The sequence below is a fragment of the Takifugu rubripes genome, chromosome 10 (assembly GCF_901000725.2).
Source record: "Takifugu rubripes chromosome 10, fTakRub1.2, whole genome shotgun sequence".
NCBI classification, from domain to species: domain Eukaryota; kingdom Metazoa; phylum Chordata; class Actinopteri; order Tetraodontiformes; family Tetraodontidae; genus Takifugu; species Takifugu rubripes.
The window spans coordinates 1,481,921-1,498,502 of record NC_042294.1 but is presented as its reverse complement, the minus strand read 5'-3'; the positions used below and the strand labels follow the sequence as shown (position 1 = coordinate 1,498,502).

General features: G+C 44.6%; 1 long non-coding RNA gene across 2 annotated transcripts; it reads right to left on the bottom strand.

The window, feature by feature from the left end:
* Positions 1-879: 879 nt before the first annotated feature.
* Positions 880-2,515, bottom strand: LOC115251295 (uncharacterized). Of its 2 annotated transcripts, none has more exons than XR_003889865.1 (3): positions 2,133-2,515; positions 1,753-1,928; positions 880-1,675 (listed from the first exon to the last, which is right to left on the bottom strand). It is a non-coding gene; the product is annotated as an uncharacterized lncRNA (long non-coding RNA). The 2 variants fall into 2 exon arrangements; XR_003889864.1 differs by having other exon boundaries at positions 1,753-1,925.
* Between the last annotated feature and the right edge of the window lie 14,067 nt (positions 2,516-16,582).

Below are 16,582 nucleotides of genomic sequence, written 5' to 3'. Positions count from 1 at the left end.
ACAAGCAGGGTTCAAGTCCTGGACAGTGAAAAGCAAAAGCGGGATTTTCCAATTCCCTTGAGCAAGGTTCCAAAGAGGTTCCCTGAACGCTCGCGCCGTCTGTCGAGGGCAGCTGGCTCACGCTGACTCCTCTGCCTTAACGATGATATGCGCGTGTGTTCATTGTATGTTCACATATGTTGTGTGTAACAGCCGTATAGTGATTACTGAGAGTTTGATGAAGAGTGTTCTGCATGGAAAATGATGGAGAAAGAAGCTCTTCCTGGAGGAGAGGTGCGGGAGGAAGCAGAGGGAGATTGGGTTAAGAATGTCGGTGCTCTTCACACTTGCTGCTTAACCTCACAAATGACTGTGGAAGAAGGAAACATGATCCCATATTCCATCTCAAAAAGAGCCTAAAATGTGTTTCTTTGTTGACGTTTGTCCAGCGGACTAAGATGACTCCATGGAAAATAGGGTGTGCGAGGAATTCGGGCCATTCGGGCCGCCGTCCAGGACGCCGCTCTGACACGTTAAAACATTGTTGTGTTGGAATCTGCCGCAGAGCCGGGGATTGGCTCGAACAGCAAACACAATAGCGGGGAACTGAACGGCTATCGCAGCCGGGAATGGGAGGGAACATTTCCATGCTGCAGGCTGGGCTGGCCTGACAGTGGGGTTATACTGGGTGAGCTGGTGTCCTCGGGGAGGTGAGGTGGGATCCAGCAAAAAGGCTTCACAAGCTCAGAGAGCCAGCAATGCTGCAGCGTCAAAATAAGAATAAAGGTAAACCATAAAATGTGGAATTGATTCATACCTTTAATGATGTCATATTTGACAGGAGGGCTCACTGCTTTTTGTTATTATACACCATTTTCTTCTTTGGTTTTCAATGTAAAGGCTGCGCTAATGTTAAATATTTTTAAATAATCGAGCAAAACCTTTATATTGCAAATACAGGTAAGATTACATCATTTGACTAGATTTAGTTCAATGTTCTCATGTGACTGTGGGTAGCCAAAATCCAATAAAAAGCAGTTGTTCACTGCAGCAGTTAAGGCGTTATAAAGTGTTACATTTTTGTTTCATGAGAATAAAGACTTTCCTGCAAACACCGCCAGTCCTACATTTACATTTCTCCATCCGCGAGTCTCCCAACGTGCAGGAGCTTCCCGCATGCTAATGCATTTTGCATGGCAACATCAGAGGGTTTACTCGCTTGGCAACGTGAAGGTGTAAATGCACGGAAGAACATGTGCACTCTTTATAAAAAGATCTATCTTCCCCTCCTCCTCTTCCCAGTGCTCCCTCCAGAGATAAGCCTGTCCTTTATGTGCTGCCTCTTAGCGAAGCATCCACATGACATGGCCATGGAGAATTCTCCGCTCCTTCCACCGCGTCTCTCGGCCATAAACTAGGAGGACGGAGAGCGGAGGAACAGTCCTCCTTTGTGCTCCTTTGTAATCTTGTGCGAGCTGTGTATCATTACGATCCCAAAGTCCCTCCGCTGGCGTCGATGTCCTCTCTGCTGCAGCAGATGCACCATGGAGATGAAGTGTTGCCTCTCCTCCTTTTTTTGGGTCCCCTTCACCCTCCCCTCCATCACGCACCACATTCTTGCCATGATTGGACCCAGGATTTGGTTTAAAAACATTCTTTGTGTTGAAAAAGATCTGAGAAAGGGTCCATCTTTAACCTAGAGAGGCTGGTTTATGTGAGTTTGTGTCTGGGCCTGTTCCTGGTGACCCTGTGCAGACCTAATTCAATCCTCACCTGAACTGGCGCCTCTGCTGGATCTTGGTTCCACTCTGTAAACCTGAGCAGCTTCCTCCTGCCGACGCCTGTGCTTCTGCTCCTTCTGCTTTAGTTTGGCAGAGGACTGACCTAAGTCCTGACCAAGGCTGGTGCCCATCGCCCTGATTGTGTCTCAGCCTCACAAGCTAAATCTGCTAAAGGAAACATGTCTGCAACTGATGTTTGGAGGATGTACAAAGTCCTAGTTTATGCCATATATTTTTCCATTTTCTACCACTCATTTACATTGCCTTTCTTACCTACAAGCGCAGAAGAACTAGTAATTATTGCTGGATAAATTAATTACATGTATGATATTGTGATGTGATGTTAGTTAATGTATATAACAGTGGTCCTACTTTCCACTTATGGTCCAGATGGACACCAGAGGACCAGATGTCCTCTGTCCCCCTGGTTTCTGTCTGCTCTCTGGGATCAGAGCAGGTTCACAGTCTTCAGTCTGTGATCGGCCCATGTGAATTTGTACACATGTAATGTGGTCGCAGTTATTAACAGTTATTGAGATCCATTATATCATGTCCTTTATGTCCCTATGCACCCAGAAATGTGCACACTCACTATTGGAATCGCTACTTTTGATCTGGGGAAAGGGTGGGTGGTGACACCATTTTACATTATACAGGAAACAGGGAAAATACCACTTGTGGCAACTTCTGAAGCGCCATGCTGGGTGTGTAGGTGTTTGGGGGGATGAACGCAGGATCAACAAGCATCCACACCAGCTCACCTGTCCCTCAAATATCTGGACTGTGGGAGGAAGGACACACTCTTACGGGGAACATAGAAACACCACACAGAAAAGCCCCCAGGACCCCTGGGGATTCGAACCTAGAACCCTCTTGTGAGGCAACTGAGGTTTTATTGTTACACTGCAAACAATAATGTATAGATGATAGTGACGATCAGGACTTGTGCTAATCTTTCTTCAATCATCAAAGCACAACATCAAAGCATGACTAAACCAGCGTGTGATGCTTCATGCAATACAATAGAAATGCTTGTTTAAGGGATATTAATAATTCATCGCTATTTTTATCCCATTATTAATTATCAGTTTTGTGGAAGTGACTTAAGCATTTAAAGTGGCAGTAAAGAGAGATTTGTTTAGTCAGTGTTTGCTAGTAGTGTACTGAGCTAATACATCAGCGGTTTTTCAAATCTTCACGTTTTATTTTTTTTCAAGTTGAGCTTTTTCCATCTCCTTCTCAAGTGCGGTCAGATTTTTTGCTGAAACTCTTGTTGCAACCGTGCCAACTTCTGTCCCAGATGACTCAACTGGACCAAGACAAACTCCTGCGTGTCAGGAGAGACTTGGGGCTCTGAGTCTCTAGCCAGCGAGATGTGGTCCAGTCTGCTGAGGAGTAACGTTATCATTACTTTGATCTCACTCAGGCTTCTAAGATGCTGATTCCGTCGTTCTCTGATGGCCTTGTGCTTCTCCAGCGCGGCGCTCACCTTATCTACACACGTTAGTATTTCTTGATCGCCCTTGTTTTTCATACTGATTTTTTGGTGTTCGGCCTTGGAGAGGTCCTTCTTCCGCTCCTTCAGCAAAGATTTGTTGTTTTCGTGCTCCATTAGAAGCTTTTGCTTCGTCTTGATCAGAGCGACGAAAGGCTCCAGCATGTCCTCCACGTCCGCTTCTGCGACGAGCTGCTGAATGCTGGTGCGGATCATCTCGATTTCAGGGAGCTCCTCCTCTTCCTCTTCCTCATCCTCCTGACTGCTCTCCCCGTTGTCGTCTATGAGCGGCAGCTTCTCCTTGTAGTTGATGATGATCTCGGGTCGCTCCTTCAGCATTTTGTGGAGCAGCTGCTCCACCTTCTCCAACTCGTCTAAATCCTTTGTGCCAGTTATGCGTTCTAGGTTTTTCAGTTCACACTTCAACGTTAGATTGTTTTTTTCAACTTTGTTTTTGACTCTCTGATATTGCCGCACGGCGTTCCGAGCATCCTTACATTTGAATTTGACGGTCTCCAGGCTGTTTCCCACTTTTTTAATCTTCATTTTGTTCTTCTTCTGCTCCCGTTCATGGTAGTCCGTCTGTCTTTGTAATCGCTTGTACTCCTGTTTTACCTTTTGGACTTTGTACCGTTTTAACTGGTTGATGCATTTTTGATCGTTCACTTTCTTCACCCTGGGCAGCACTTTGAAATTCATTTGCAACGCCGCTTTCTTCACTAAAATCTGGGTGGGTAGACATGTCAGCCCATCCTCTAAGCCCTTGTCTGCAGAAAATGGTTTGAGTTTTGACGTTTGGCTCTGCAGACTCCTGTTCTCCTTCTTCAGCTGCCGGATGAATGCCTTATTTTTCTTGTAGGCCTTATGCAAGTTCTCATTCTCTTCTTTTTTGATAGTCTTAAGTAACTCAATTTTACACTTAATATCCATCTTGTAAGGTGGTATTGTATTTTATGAAATCTATTTGTTCTTCCAAAATTAGTTTTTGTATTTTATTTAATGATGCAACCATACATTTTATAAATATTGAAACATTAAGAGCTTTGATCTTTAAAATATACTGCTTTATAGTCTTTGGTCTTGTAACTGTCTTTACCAGTTGCCAATTATGTCCACTCCCATTTCAACCTGCATTAAGCTGTCGAACAATTTTGTTTTTTTTCTTTTTCTTCACCTCGCGCGCATGTCTATCACGTGCACACACATGCGCACACTCATCTTCATTAAATGTAGCATCTATTGTCATAGCCCAACTTCATCCCAGTATGCCCAGTTCACCCCATACCACGGTGTGTGCAGCTGGGAATTCACCACTGGTAACTCCTTTATATTTATATGTTTCCTTTTGGCAGTGAATTTAGAAACATGGACTTCACTTCCTCTTCCTAGCTCCAACTTTCTTTCATTGCTTCCACAGCTGTTTACACAGAATGGAAACCTGGTTGTCTCATATTTATAGTTGTAAACTCGTCCAACTGACCTTTGCTTTCATATTAACAGCTCATAACTCCCCAAATCGAACCTCTCAAAATGTTAAAACTCATAATATATAAGCCTTCAACTGACAAGATGTAGTTTTATTTTTTTTTTAATTGATTGTTAATGTTTAATGGATTGTTAAACACTATGACACCAAATTAAAGTCATCTAACCCTAAGTACTTCCTCCTCATAAAAAAATCATTTTGTGATACAAATCTTTGTTAACTTGCTAATTAAATGTGCTACACTGCGTCAATGTGAAAAGACAAAGGGTCTGGCTTGAATACAATCAAATCAGAACTGAATTGCTACCAGTCCAAAAATCCAAATCTAAACAATATGAAAGCAACAAAGCTAAAAGCACAATCCTCTTTGTAAAGTTTCTCCTGGCAACATTATCCTGCTTCAAAGATGCACTTGGCAAACCAGGAAGAAGCTTTCTGCTTCCAGTTGAGCCAAAACCAGTACGACTCAGAAAACACAGGAGATCAAACTCTGAAACAGGCTACTTGCTAACCAAGCAACACGGTAGCCTTGTGGGTGCGCAAGGAATGGAATGAAGAAGCACACCCGCGCATACTAACACAGACTGAGAAGGAAAACTGTGATCCTCAGAGATTTGATGGAGGTAAAAGCAGGTTCAGGATCAATCGAGGGAAGATGTGAGTGCATTAATGCTTTCAAATCCACATTACTCTGAACGCTGTTACAAATGTTCTCTATGGCAGATGTTTGCCTGGTACTTTACCACGTGCATTCATGCAAGATTTGCATGTGGCAACAACCTGCCAGCACTTCTCTAGTGGAAAAGGAGCTCCTGATTCTTGCCTTCTGCTAGTCCTTTGATAAGTGCCTCCAGCAGAAAATGTCCTGTTGGTACCTGTTACCTGAGGGAAAGAGGGCCCTCAAACATACATAAACATGCACACATATAAAGCAGCTGAACTTGTGAATAAGAGAACAAACAGCATGTGTGTATGTGTGTGTGTGTGTGTGTGTGTGTGTGTGTGTGTGTGTGTGTGTGCACATGCTCGTGGGCATCATTTCTAAATGTGTGGCCTGGCTTCTGAAGCACACAACACGCGCACGCGCGCACACACACACACACACGCTCACATACTTAAATCAGCCATGGTCCCAAGCTGATAGACAGAGACCTGATAAAATTGAAAGAACAGCCTGGGGGTGTTCTGGTCTGCAGACCACGGGGAACTTACCCCCAAGTTAAATAAAAAAAAAATAATAATTAAAATCTGGAAATGTCCCACTCAAACCCGTCACTGCAATCCAGGTCTTACTGCTCAACGGACTCCTGCCCGTCATACAGCCTATCAGCAACCTAATCCCCCAGACTCCCAACCTTTTCATTTATTTAGCTGCCCCCCCCACCCCACACACACACACACTTTTTTTTGCAAGCTAACTTCCTTGTTCCCTTCTGTTCATCAGCGCCATCAATCTTGGATGGTGAAAAGCGGTGCATCAGCAGCCTAATTTTGTAATCAGCACAGTGAGGAATACAAATCAGATTGGCAAGCGAAGCTGTAATGCGTGTAATCCATCAGAATGAAAGTGTTACAGACATCTGATAAACATGCATTTTCTCTGGTGATTAATTGACTGAATAATAGATTTATATCTCCGCGCACTCCTTTCTTTCTTCCATCGAGTATGCTATTGGATTAGGCACAAACGCTCTAAAATCATATTTACCATCATCTCTGTAAAATCGGCTTGAATCTGTATAGACAGTCTGGGGAGTTAAGATTACCAATTTGCTACACTTCTTGTTTCCCCGTAACGTCCCCAGGTTATTCGGACATTTCATTTTTTTACAGCCTATAGGTGTTTTACCATTGCAGAACTTATCTCCTTTTGAGCTACACTTTGCTGGCTTGGTTGTGACAGGAACAATAAAGCCGTACTTAGAGACGACAGAAGGAGCCAATTAGAGAAACACTGGGTAAATCGGTTCTATATCACTGCGCTAAATACGGCAACAACAACTTTGGCATTTACCTCTGTTTGCCTTTGTTGGCGTGAAAGAGGGAGAAGCTTATTAGTCTTCATAGCTGAAAATGTCTCGCAAAGCTGCTTCCTTCACTGCTGAGAAGCTGAAAATGTCAGCGGGTGGGTGGAAGTGTCCTACCGGGAGGGGGTGGGGGCTTGCACCTGGAGTCATTGATTCATCTGTATTGATCAGCAACCCCATCGGCTCCATAGCTGGCTTCCATTATGAGTATTCTTACTGCTGAAAAACTGCCACGTAGCGACTGGAGCTGCCCCCACTCCAGGTAGCGGACCCGTCAGGCCAGGCCCAGCTGCAGCCATCTCAGTGTAAGATTGATGGGGCTCTTCAGGTAGCTACGAAGCTAACCGTCTGCTTTATTAATGTGCTGTGATTGGATCCATTAGCAGCCGTGTGTAAACTAATCGCTGTCTAATGTGGGTTGTTATTTCAGTCTAACTGCTTATAATGTATTCCTCCCCCGTCTTTGCAAATATTGTTATTTTCTAATAGACTCATAGAAATGCTGTTGTGTCAGGAGCGCGGACTCATTCGGAGCGCTGAACCATCGGCGCGTTTCACGTTCGGAGTGATTGTTGAATGTGCTAGGTGCTGTTTCCTGAGCCAGTATTACAGAGATCCGGGAGGGAGCAGATTTACTTTTTCTCTACAGTTGCATCTGATGAGATGCAGGAGCAAGCGTTAGCTGGCAAAGAATCTGTGTGTGAAAACAAATTGGGGCAAATCTCAGCTGCCTCCTGAGATATTTACTGCAGACTGTCTTCCACTTCTGCGTGGCGCGACATCCAAAAACACATCAGCACAGTGTCAACACTGGGGAAGGAGATTACGGAGCGGTAAAAAGCCGCTCTAATGGCATCGCTTTTCGCGCAAGGATAAAAAGACCTCCTCGTGGAGCCAGCGCGGTATCATAACTGTCTGACATCCATCTTCAGGGATCAATTTCTTCAAAGCGCAACGCGTCTCTTTTATTCTCCATCTGAGATGCAGAGTTGGTGATCTCAAGGTGCGCCGCAAGACTTTGAAGTGCAAAAGAGTCAGAAGATCGGCAGCCCATGTTCTCGCCGCCGAGGCGCTCTGACCTCAAGTGAACAGAGTAAAAGCTGAGCAAATTGAAAATAAGTTTAGTGGAGCACGCTGAGGATTGATGCGCCACTGGGAAATACACCTTGTAAAACGACCTCCTACAATACGTGTCAATTAGAAACTGAGGATATCCGAGTTTTTTCTTTTTTTTCCCTCAAGTGGGCCCAGTTATAAACTGGCACGTCTACTCTTACAGTATAATAACTCATTCATAACGACACTTTGAACCACAATAAGATAAAAGGAATAGCGGCCCATGCATGTTTTTTGTTTGTTTACAGCATCTTACCTTCGTCGTATCATGTCTGACATGGCAGGTGGAGCTGCCATGTCGCATATTCGCTGCTTCATTACGCAGTCGGAAGCCTCTTCTATAAATAAACCTGTGGTCCGTTGTGTTTGCGGCAGGTTCTCGTTAAAACAGCAGCCAGTCACTGGGGAACTCCACTTCACAAAGAAGAGGGCCGCAAATATTAAACATGCAGAGAAAGAGGGAACAGAAGAAAGAAACTGCACAGTCCCTTTTGTAAGGGAGGCGCGACCCCCGCGTTCGCGCTGCTAAGATGTTTTCTGACCTGATGCCGACATGGCGTCCGGCGAGTGAGGGCCATAACATAGGGGTGGAAATATTGATTCTAGGCAACACGGGATTGCAAATGTGAAGGTGAAAGCATCTCGGTAGTTGGTTGTCGGGAAGAACAAGCTCTGCCTCTTCCATTTTATGGAGTTTGGTGTCAACAAGCTAGCCCAGCAATTTACATGTGAAGCATCAACTTTTGTCCTGTCCAAACACAGAGTGCAAAAAAGGGACATTTGCATTTTCACTTTGTTGGATGGACCTTCTCGTTTTAGTGTGAGAGCACCGCCGCCGGATAATAAATGGTTAGCCAACGCAACCAATGAGAGCAGAAATGAATCACAGTGAAGAACAAACCTTAACTGGCTCCGCGGGCCCCAGAAGGACAACAGTCCGCTTCCCCACTTCCATCCCTTTGCTAAATGTATTGTTGCACTTATACACACACCTGCAATTCTTTCCTTCCTGTTCCATGATTCCCACCAAACCAATCGGATGAGCTGAAAGGGTGACTCATAATGATGTAATTACTTCTGCAGGTTCCCAGGAGACGCTGAAAAGAGAAGAGAATGGGGGGAGGGATGTACAGCACCATGGCTAAACGGCTAAGCCCGTTTTGGTCCTCTTTAAAGGGACTTGGTTGTAAAACGATTCCGGATTACTGTGATACATGATTTAATGGCGCATTCTCCATTGGTTCAGCCCACCGGAGGGCTCAGAGCAAAGCATCATGGGGGTTTGTCTTATGTGTCGGTAACAAAGCTGTTGTTGTGTGAGGGGACGTGACGGCTGGAAGTTATTTAAGAATCAGAAATTTTAAAAAAGTCCTAATTGTGACAGTCATAAAACCACAATTATATTCTTTAATTATAAACAGTGAGCTATTTAGTTAATCATCCCAAATATGTAAATTAGCAAAAGTCTTTTCAATAAAAAAAAAAAATATATAGCTGGTTAAATTAAAGAGCAGTAATTAGCTGTTAGCGCTCTGAAGGGAAACACAGCTAAACAGAAACACAGGCATGAGGTCAGAAAAGCAAAAGCTGAAATTTTTAAATGCAAATTTTATGTATAAATCAGTTGGCTGGTGGGACACATTCACACATCCTCACATTTTCACTTTAATGGGAACTTTCATAGAAATAATACATTACCCAGCTCCTCACCCCAACCCGAACAACAAACCTAACCCCTAACCTAAACAATAACCATAACTCCTTACCCCTAACCCTAGCCCCTACCTTTACTCTAGCCCTTGCCCTAAACCCAAAACTAACACCTAACTTAACCCTAACCTCATTGTAATCTCAAACAGTGAAGCTGTGGGACCAGCAAAATGCCCCCTCCCCTCTTTTTTTGGTGCACATTTACCAAACATAAGAGCTAATGAAACATTGATGTTCAGGTGTTTCAGACTACAGAATCATTTAATTCAGAATTTCAATATTTCAAACAATATGAAATTATCTTCACAAGCGCATGGTCAGGGGTCAGGTTTGTGGCCCCTTACCCAATCGCAGGACAAAAAACATCTTCACGTAAAAGGGCGTCCATCCTTCTATGTGCATTTTTCACATTTAAAGACAAAAGCTGTCTCAGGAGGATGGTGATGAGAACAACACTCTTTTATTGCTTTCGAACGTGATGCGGCTCTCAGGGGTGACCTTTAGAGATGGTTTCCACCCAGGCTGGAGCGTCTGGGGATTTGTTTTCAAGCAGAACCAACAAGGATGTGTGTGAGAAATGTTTTGTAATGTGCTGATTTCAGAAGATGATGAATAGTCGATGCGCCATTTAGTCGTAATCGTTGCTGCTGTTTTATTTTTCTAGATATTTATGAGGCCCACCTGTTCTCCGTGCTTCACTGGAGGGGCGTTGGGAGGTAATTAAAACGCTAGAGGATGTCCTCAAAATAATTGCAGTGTTTTTAAGCGTTTTGTTGTAATAAAATTGTGTGAAAACATGAAAAAAAAGCAATTTCCTGTAATCCATTAAGAGAGAAGAGGTCCTCATGAGCTCTTCACGCGTGCTCAGATTTGTTTGGCTACTTTCACGTCAATTTCCCTCACGCTTTCTTCAGCTGTGTTTCTTTTTTTAATACATCATGGAGGAATTCACATCGTGTAACCACTGAAAGCACATAAGCAGTCATTTCTTTTGTTCATTAGCGCTGTAGTGGAAGTTGGCTCCACGGGGTTTTGATAGTTATCAGGCTGGTTGAGGTGGTGGTGGGTGTTGCCTCTATTTTCAAAGCATGCTTTTTGATTATTTGCCACATTCTCTGCAGCTGTAAAGAACAGAACTTCCCCCCCAGCCCTGATCAGTAGCTCATTTCACATGCTCTGATGTGGCAACTGCCTCAGCTTCTACTCAACACGGCATCACTTTAAGCACTTTATAATCACATTTTTATTTTCTCTTGATCATATAGACGACAGAAGCCATTGAAAGGGAAGTCTGGGGTAATTTGGATTGTTGACTGATAGGTATTCCTTGATACGAATGGATAAAAGGTAATTTGAGCTGGGCTTTCCGGCTGGAAGTGGCCACCATGTTGGCTAATGGGTGCTGCTTCTCTGGTGACAGCAAGCAGACTGTCTTCTTCTTCCTCTTAGGATAAAAACTCAGGACTTTTCTGATCACTTCTGCCTGCTTTCGCGTGAGAGCTGCTGTCAGACCCCAACAGCGCCGCCTCTTTTATCCCTCCCCTGTGAAGTCCAAGCTTAATTTGATGAAGGCGGTAAAATGATTAGCTGTTTTTCCCGCTTCTCCTTTTGTTTTCCTCTCCTGCTCCTGGCGCTGCTGCGCGTTCATTCCGTTCCCTCGATGGCTCGCTCGCTTACTCTCCGTTTGACGTTCATTTGTAACAGCTTCAATAGGCACTGGCGCAGAGTTTACAGACAGATGTTGGCGATTAAATATTCATCCGGTGAATTGTAACCTGGATTCCTCAGTTTCCTTGTGAGCTTTGCAAACACGTCTATTATTAATGATGAACAGCTTTACAGTTTTTGTAAGCTGGTTGTTGATTTGTAAAATAGCTGCATGTGTGTGTTTTTTCCCCCTGCATCTTATCTCTGTGTAAGCATGTAGCGGAGGCTGCGAGATGAATGATGAGGGCCAGAAACAGCAAGCTCAGGTCTGTTTCTCCCCATCTGAAATCCATCTTTGCTTTTCGCTACTGATGACTGGCCATTTAAAGACGCTCGGGCCATCGTTTGAGACCGAGCCAGGAGCGCTTTAGCCTGAGCCGAGCCCCGGGGTTCCTCCCACCGCTCTGACATATAAATAAGAGGGAATAATAATGTTTCGTGGGCGCCTGAGCGGCATGCTAATGCGGCTGACGATGCCCTTTAACCAGCGCACCATATCAAAAGGTGGAAAATATGACACTGAGAGGCATCAGACACTGTCGAAAGCTGTAATCCGACACAACTGGGAGTTTTAGCATCAGACGCTAAAGTCCAGACCTCAAGCATGTAGCTATAAAATGTCCAAAAATACATCCTATATTGTTCCATGACTATCGGTGGAAAGAATCCGCTGAACTTTCCCCATTAAGATGTGGAAAAGAATAAAACGGAATTTCACAGGGTGAGATTAATTGGCATGCAGGAGGGGTAACAGTCCACAGTCTGCCGATCACAGGGCCAGCCAAGCATGACAAGCAGAGCCTATCTTCTACTTTTCATTAGGCCACGGACGAGGCCAGCCACGAGCTTTATGCTAAACAGAGTTGATACGGCTGTCTCGGTCTCCCAAAGACTTTTACACCCCCGAAACAAACCAACAGGATACGGAAAGACAAAAAAAAAATCAAACAAACAATGTCAGGAAAGTAAAAGGATGCTTCACACACAGAGTCTGTCATGCAAATAAAAGAAATGAATCGCTGGCGGGGAAACGGCAGGAAGTGCGCTATCAGGAGTCGGGGAATCAATGAATAACTGTCTGTGTGTGATTAACTAGTCCTTCATTCTGGAAGCATGCCTGCTCAATTTTCAAAATGTATATTTCATTTATCTGGATCCATTAACTGCGGAGTGTTGGCAGACGTATGATTTGCAATATGCAACAGCAGTAAAGCAATTAAAGCCAAACACAGGCAGAGTTCTGTTTGCCGCACGCCGCAACACCGGTCGGCAAACAAACAACAAACAGGTTCAGCTTCGGTGGAGTCTGTGCAAACATCTGGCATTCCAAAAGACGTCTCTTTCATTTTTAGAAAGATTCTGATTAGCAATCAGGTCCTCGGCTTCTACGGAGCAGCAGCACTCTCTGCTGCTGCTCATGGCTGCACAGTAGCCAACAAATTATCTACAAGACGAGACGGAGTCCAGTAAAAAATGGCCAATTTCAACCATCGTGAACAATATTCAGAGTTAATCAGCCGCGAACAGAATTGTTTAGGAAATACTGAAATGGAACTGCTGACACAAATCTGGCACAATCTCAGATTTAAGAAGCTACAGAGGAACTCTGAAGAAACGTGCCATGACCATCATCAAATTATATACTATTAGTATATAATTATACTAACTGAAGCTCAACTTTACTGAGGATAACTTTAAGTTCAAGTGTCATCACTGGACACCTGCAGGGACCCCCCCCACTTTGATTTATAAGTGTGCTCCATTGGATCTCCTCAGTCGGAGAAGCAGCTCAGCATTAGCATCCATGATCACCATCAGCTCTCCTGGGTGCTGATAGTTATGGGTGGCATGTGGATAACCGGATAAACTGACAGGATTTGGGCCCCACAGCCCGACAGAAAGGTGGCCCCGGGGCTATGCTAGGTCGGTGTTGACATCAGTAGGATGCGGGTGTGCAGGCACCCGTGAGGGAGGGTGGGAACGCATTATTTTAACAGTGACCCCCCCTCTTTCTTTTGTTCCGATGACAAAACGCCCAATTTCTGCTGGAGTGCAGGCCTCAGCCAAGCATGGTGAGCTGCATTCACAGCCAGCGAGTGTTAATAATGTACCAAACAATTATGTCACAGTGTTTGGACTCCCGCATGAGAAGGTTACCCCTCCCTTCCCCGACGCGCTACAGTATGTAAATGGACGCTCAGGTCTGAGAACTAGATCCGGCGGCGATGCGGTAGGCGGCTCCACAGCCACATAAATGACATCTTTAAGCATTTGCAGCGGAAAGGTTGTGAACGAGTGCTCAACGGGAAACAGTTCTGCGAGGAGTTTTAGAAAATGGGATGAAACTCAGAAACAGCGTTGTCACTGAGGCCTGGTACCTTTGAGAAGACCTCAAACATCAGTCCTGTGCTGAGATTAAAGAAAAGGAGTTAATGAAATTACCTCAGCATCCGTCATTCCTTTTTCCCCCTCTCTTAAATGCTGGCGTTATTTATGTAGCACCAGCAAAGGCTTGTGGGAGACTGTAAAATCATGGCGGGGTCAAAGCGTCCTCTGTGCTCCATAAATTATGCGTCCAGGCCTGTTTAATCACATGAAGCGCAGTGCTGGCCAACAAACTCTGGCCTGACCTTCTCATAATTAAAATGCAAAGTAACCTGTTGCCGGTCTGCTGCTCTGATTGGACGTGATGTGGCGGTCATCCAGTCCCGCCGTCTCCTGGTTAAACACCTATATTTACTGCCGGGACACATGAAGCAGGGATACGCTGTGTCAGTGAGGTTAGAGCTTGTGTTACTAACAGGTGGGATATAAAATCAGCCTTAACGTGCACACAAACACTTGAGTATTAACCCAAATCAGCTTGGAATCCAAATAAAACACTGATTATATATGGCTGTAAGGTCTTAATTAGAGCAAACAACATAACTCAAGCTGCCTTCACTGCTACTCTTGTTATTTATGTAATAACAATACAAATGAGATTAAAAAGTGAGCGAATCTTTGTATTTTCAGTAGAAATAAAGAATTCTTGGGGAATTAAATGTTGGGAAATATTGTGTTGAGTAAATCACTCATTTGGACTATTATTGTGATCAGGACTTTAAAATCTGTACAAAGTGCACTGGCGTGATCAAAAACATGGGGAGGAAGCCACTTCTGAAAAGGATCAGGAGAATCCACACAACGCTCCAATACAATTGAAATGAGATGCAAAAAAGACATTCCTGTTCATAAATGAAGGCAAATAAAGCAATGCCTGAAATAAATCCGCACCAGTTTGGCTCTGACCGTTTCAGCCTGAAGAAAGGTCTCAAAAACCAGCTGAAAGTGGAGATCCCACATAAACCAGTGTCATCTTCGACACTTCTCTGTTTTTCCCATGTTGCCTGAAGCGATAAAAGGCCCCTGGCTTCCCACAGAACGGATGCCATTATGGAACCTTTTAGGGTTCCTACGCGCTGCCCCTGAAACGTTGTGCATCAGCACGGCGCTCATTGATGTTGCTGCCTTTGATCCAATGAATAAGGCGGCGAAACAAAGCATTCCCCTTCGTTATTCGCGGACAGTTGGGCAATTACTCTTAAAGATGTGCATTAAGATGTCGTCCAAATATAGAAAAGATTTGCCCTTCCTCTGTTTATCCTTCTGTGCTTTTATGATCGGATAAGGGATTTGGTTGAAAATGCAGCGTCGACCTTTTGAAAATTCTGGGATCAACACGGACGAGTCAAAGTCCGTCAGAATGCGCCGCCAATCACCACATTTACTTTCCGCTGTTCGCTCCCGCGCTACGTTTCCCACATCCCATATTTCCAATCTTTTCACTTAACAGGCAATAATTGATTAGTGTGACCAAAAATTAATTAGGGTCTGGTCCGAAGAATACGCACGTCTAAGGCGAAATGAATTCCTGTGATTGAGGTAGAGAGAGAGGGATTCAAATTCATTTAGCCCGCGGTTTTGATGAGCAGCTGAAATGTAAGGATATGTAAAACCCGATGATTGCTCAATTACACGTATGACCCAAATATACAGAATCTACGCTGCACAGGTGTTCTATTGGGCATGGCCGCCATTTTAATGTTACGCCCTCCAGGTTCCGACCTGACCGCCAAGTGGCTGATATCGGCGGAGGTGTCGGACTGTTTCCCGTCTGCGATATGAGGTTTTTAGCGCTTCCTGAAGCCAACGTTCTCCTCGATAACTCATTCAAATATCAACTCCTGGCTTGTTTTTCCTGTTTTCCAAATCCAAGCCAGGTGAATTTGAGTGAAGCGACACCGTTCTTTGGCCTGTTGTCACTTGCTCGGTATTTTATTGCCCTTGTTGAGAGGAGTCAAAGCTGAGTTGAACTCTGCAGGAAGTGAGCGGCGTCCGACAGCTTAATGCAGGTAACCTTAATGAAGTCAGCTTTTATTTTATTTTTGGTCGTTAAATTTGATGTTTTAGGTACATTTGGTAGTGATTGCTGCCATTTCAAAAACAGACCTGCTAAAACCTCCCTTTCCTGCATATAAACCATCATTGAAGCAGAATCCGAGGTCCTGGAAGCAAGTGTAATAGAACATGATGACCTCGTCGTTTCCTTTCAATAACCGCGGCTGGAGTGGATTGCCGACGAAGTTTTACAATGAAAACGCTGCCAGAAACACGGATCCACAGCCTCGCTTTCTTCTCTTCTTCTCGCCAGATATGAGCCACACCGTCAGGAGGCAGTTGTCATGGTGATACATGCAAATGAAGGAGCCTAACCTGAAGAGGAGAGACAAAGACATTGCGAAGCATCTCGGAACTCAACTTCACCTGACAAGTGTCTCGTCGAACACGTGGCACAAGAACCTGGGAGGAAGGTTTAGGACATCAGTTTGTACTCTGGCTGTTGCGAAGGAAATCCTCCAGCTCCTTGATGAGCATGGGGACTCTCTCTGCACTTGGTCCAGCAGTGTAACCAGGTTTGAAGGGACAGTGCAGCTATTTGGTCACAGCCGGGGGCTCAGGCTCAAAGCACCATGCCAACACATGTAACGACAGAGCCGATGACCTAACGATAACAGAACAAGGCGAAGCGGATCATTAGTGCGCATAAACTGGCAAATTATTGCTTCTATACTGGACCTACCATGGATTCTATAATGAGAGTGGGAAAGAGAAGGGACAGAAGCAGCAGGGACTAGCGACCGTCCTCCCCTCGTCTTGACTGCGTGACCCCAGGCCTCACAGGCTAACAGTGTATTTTGGTCCATTCCGCTAAGTGTGTCTGCTGGACTGACACAAGCCA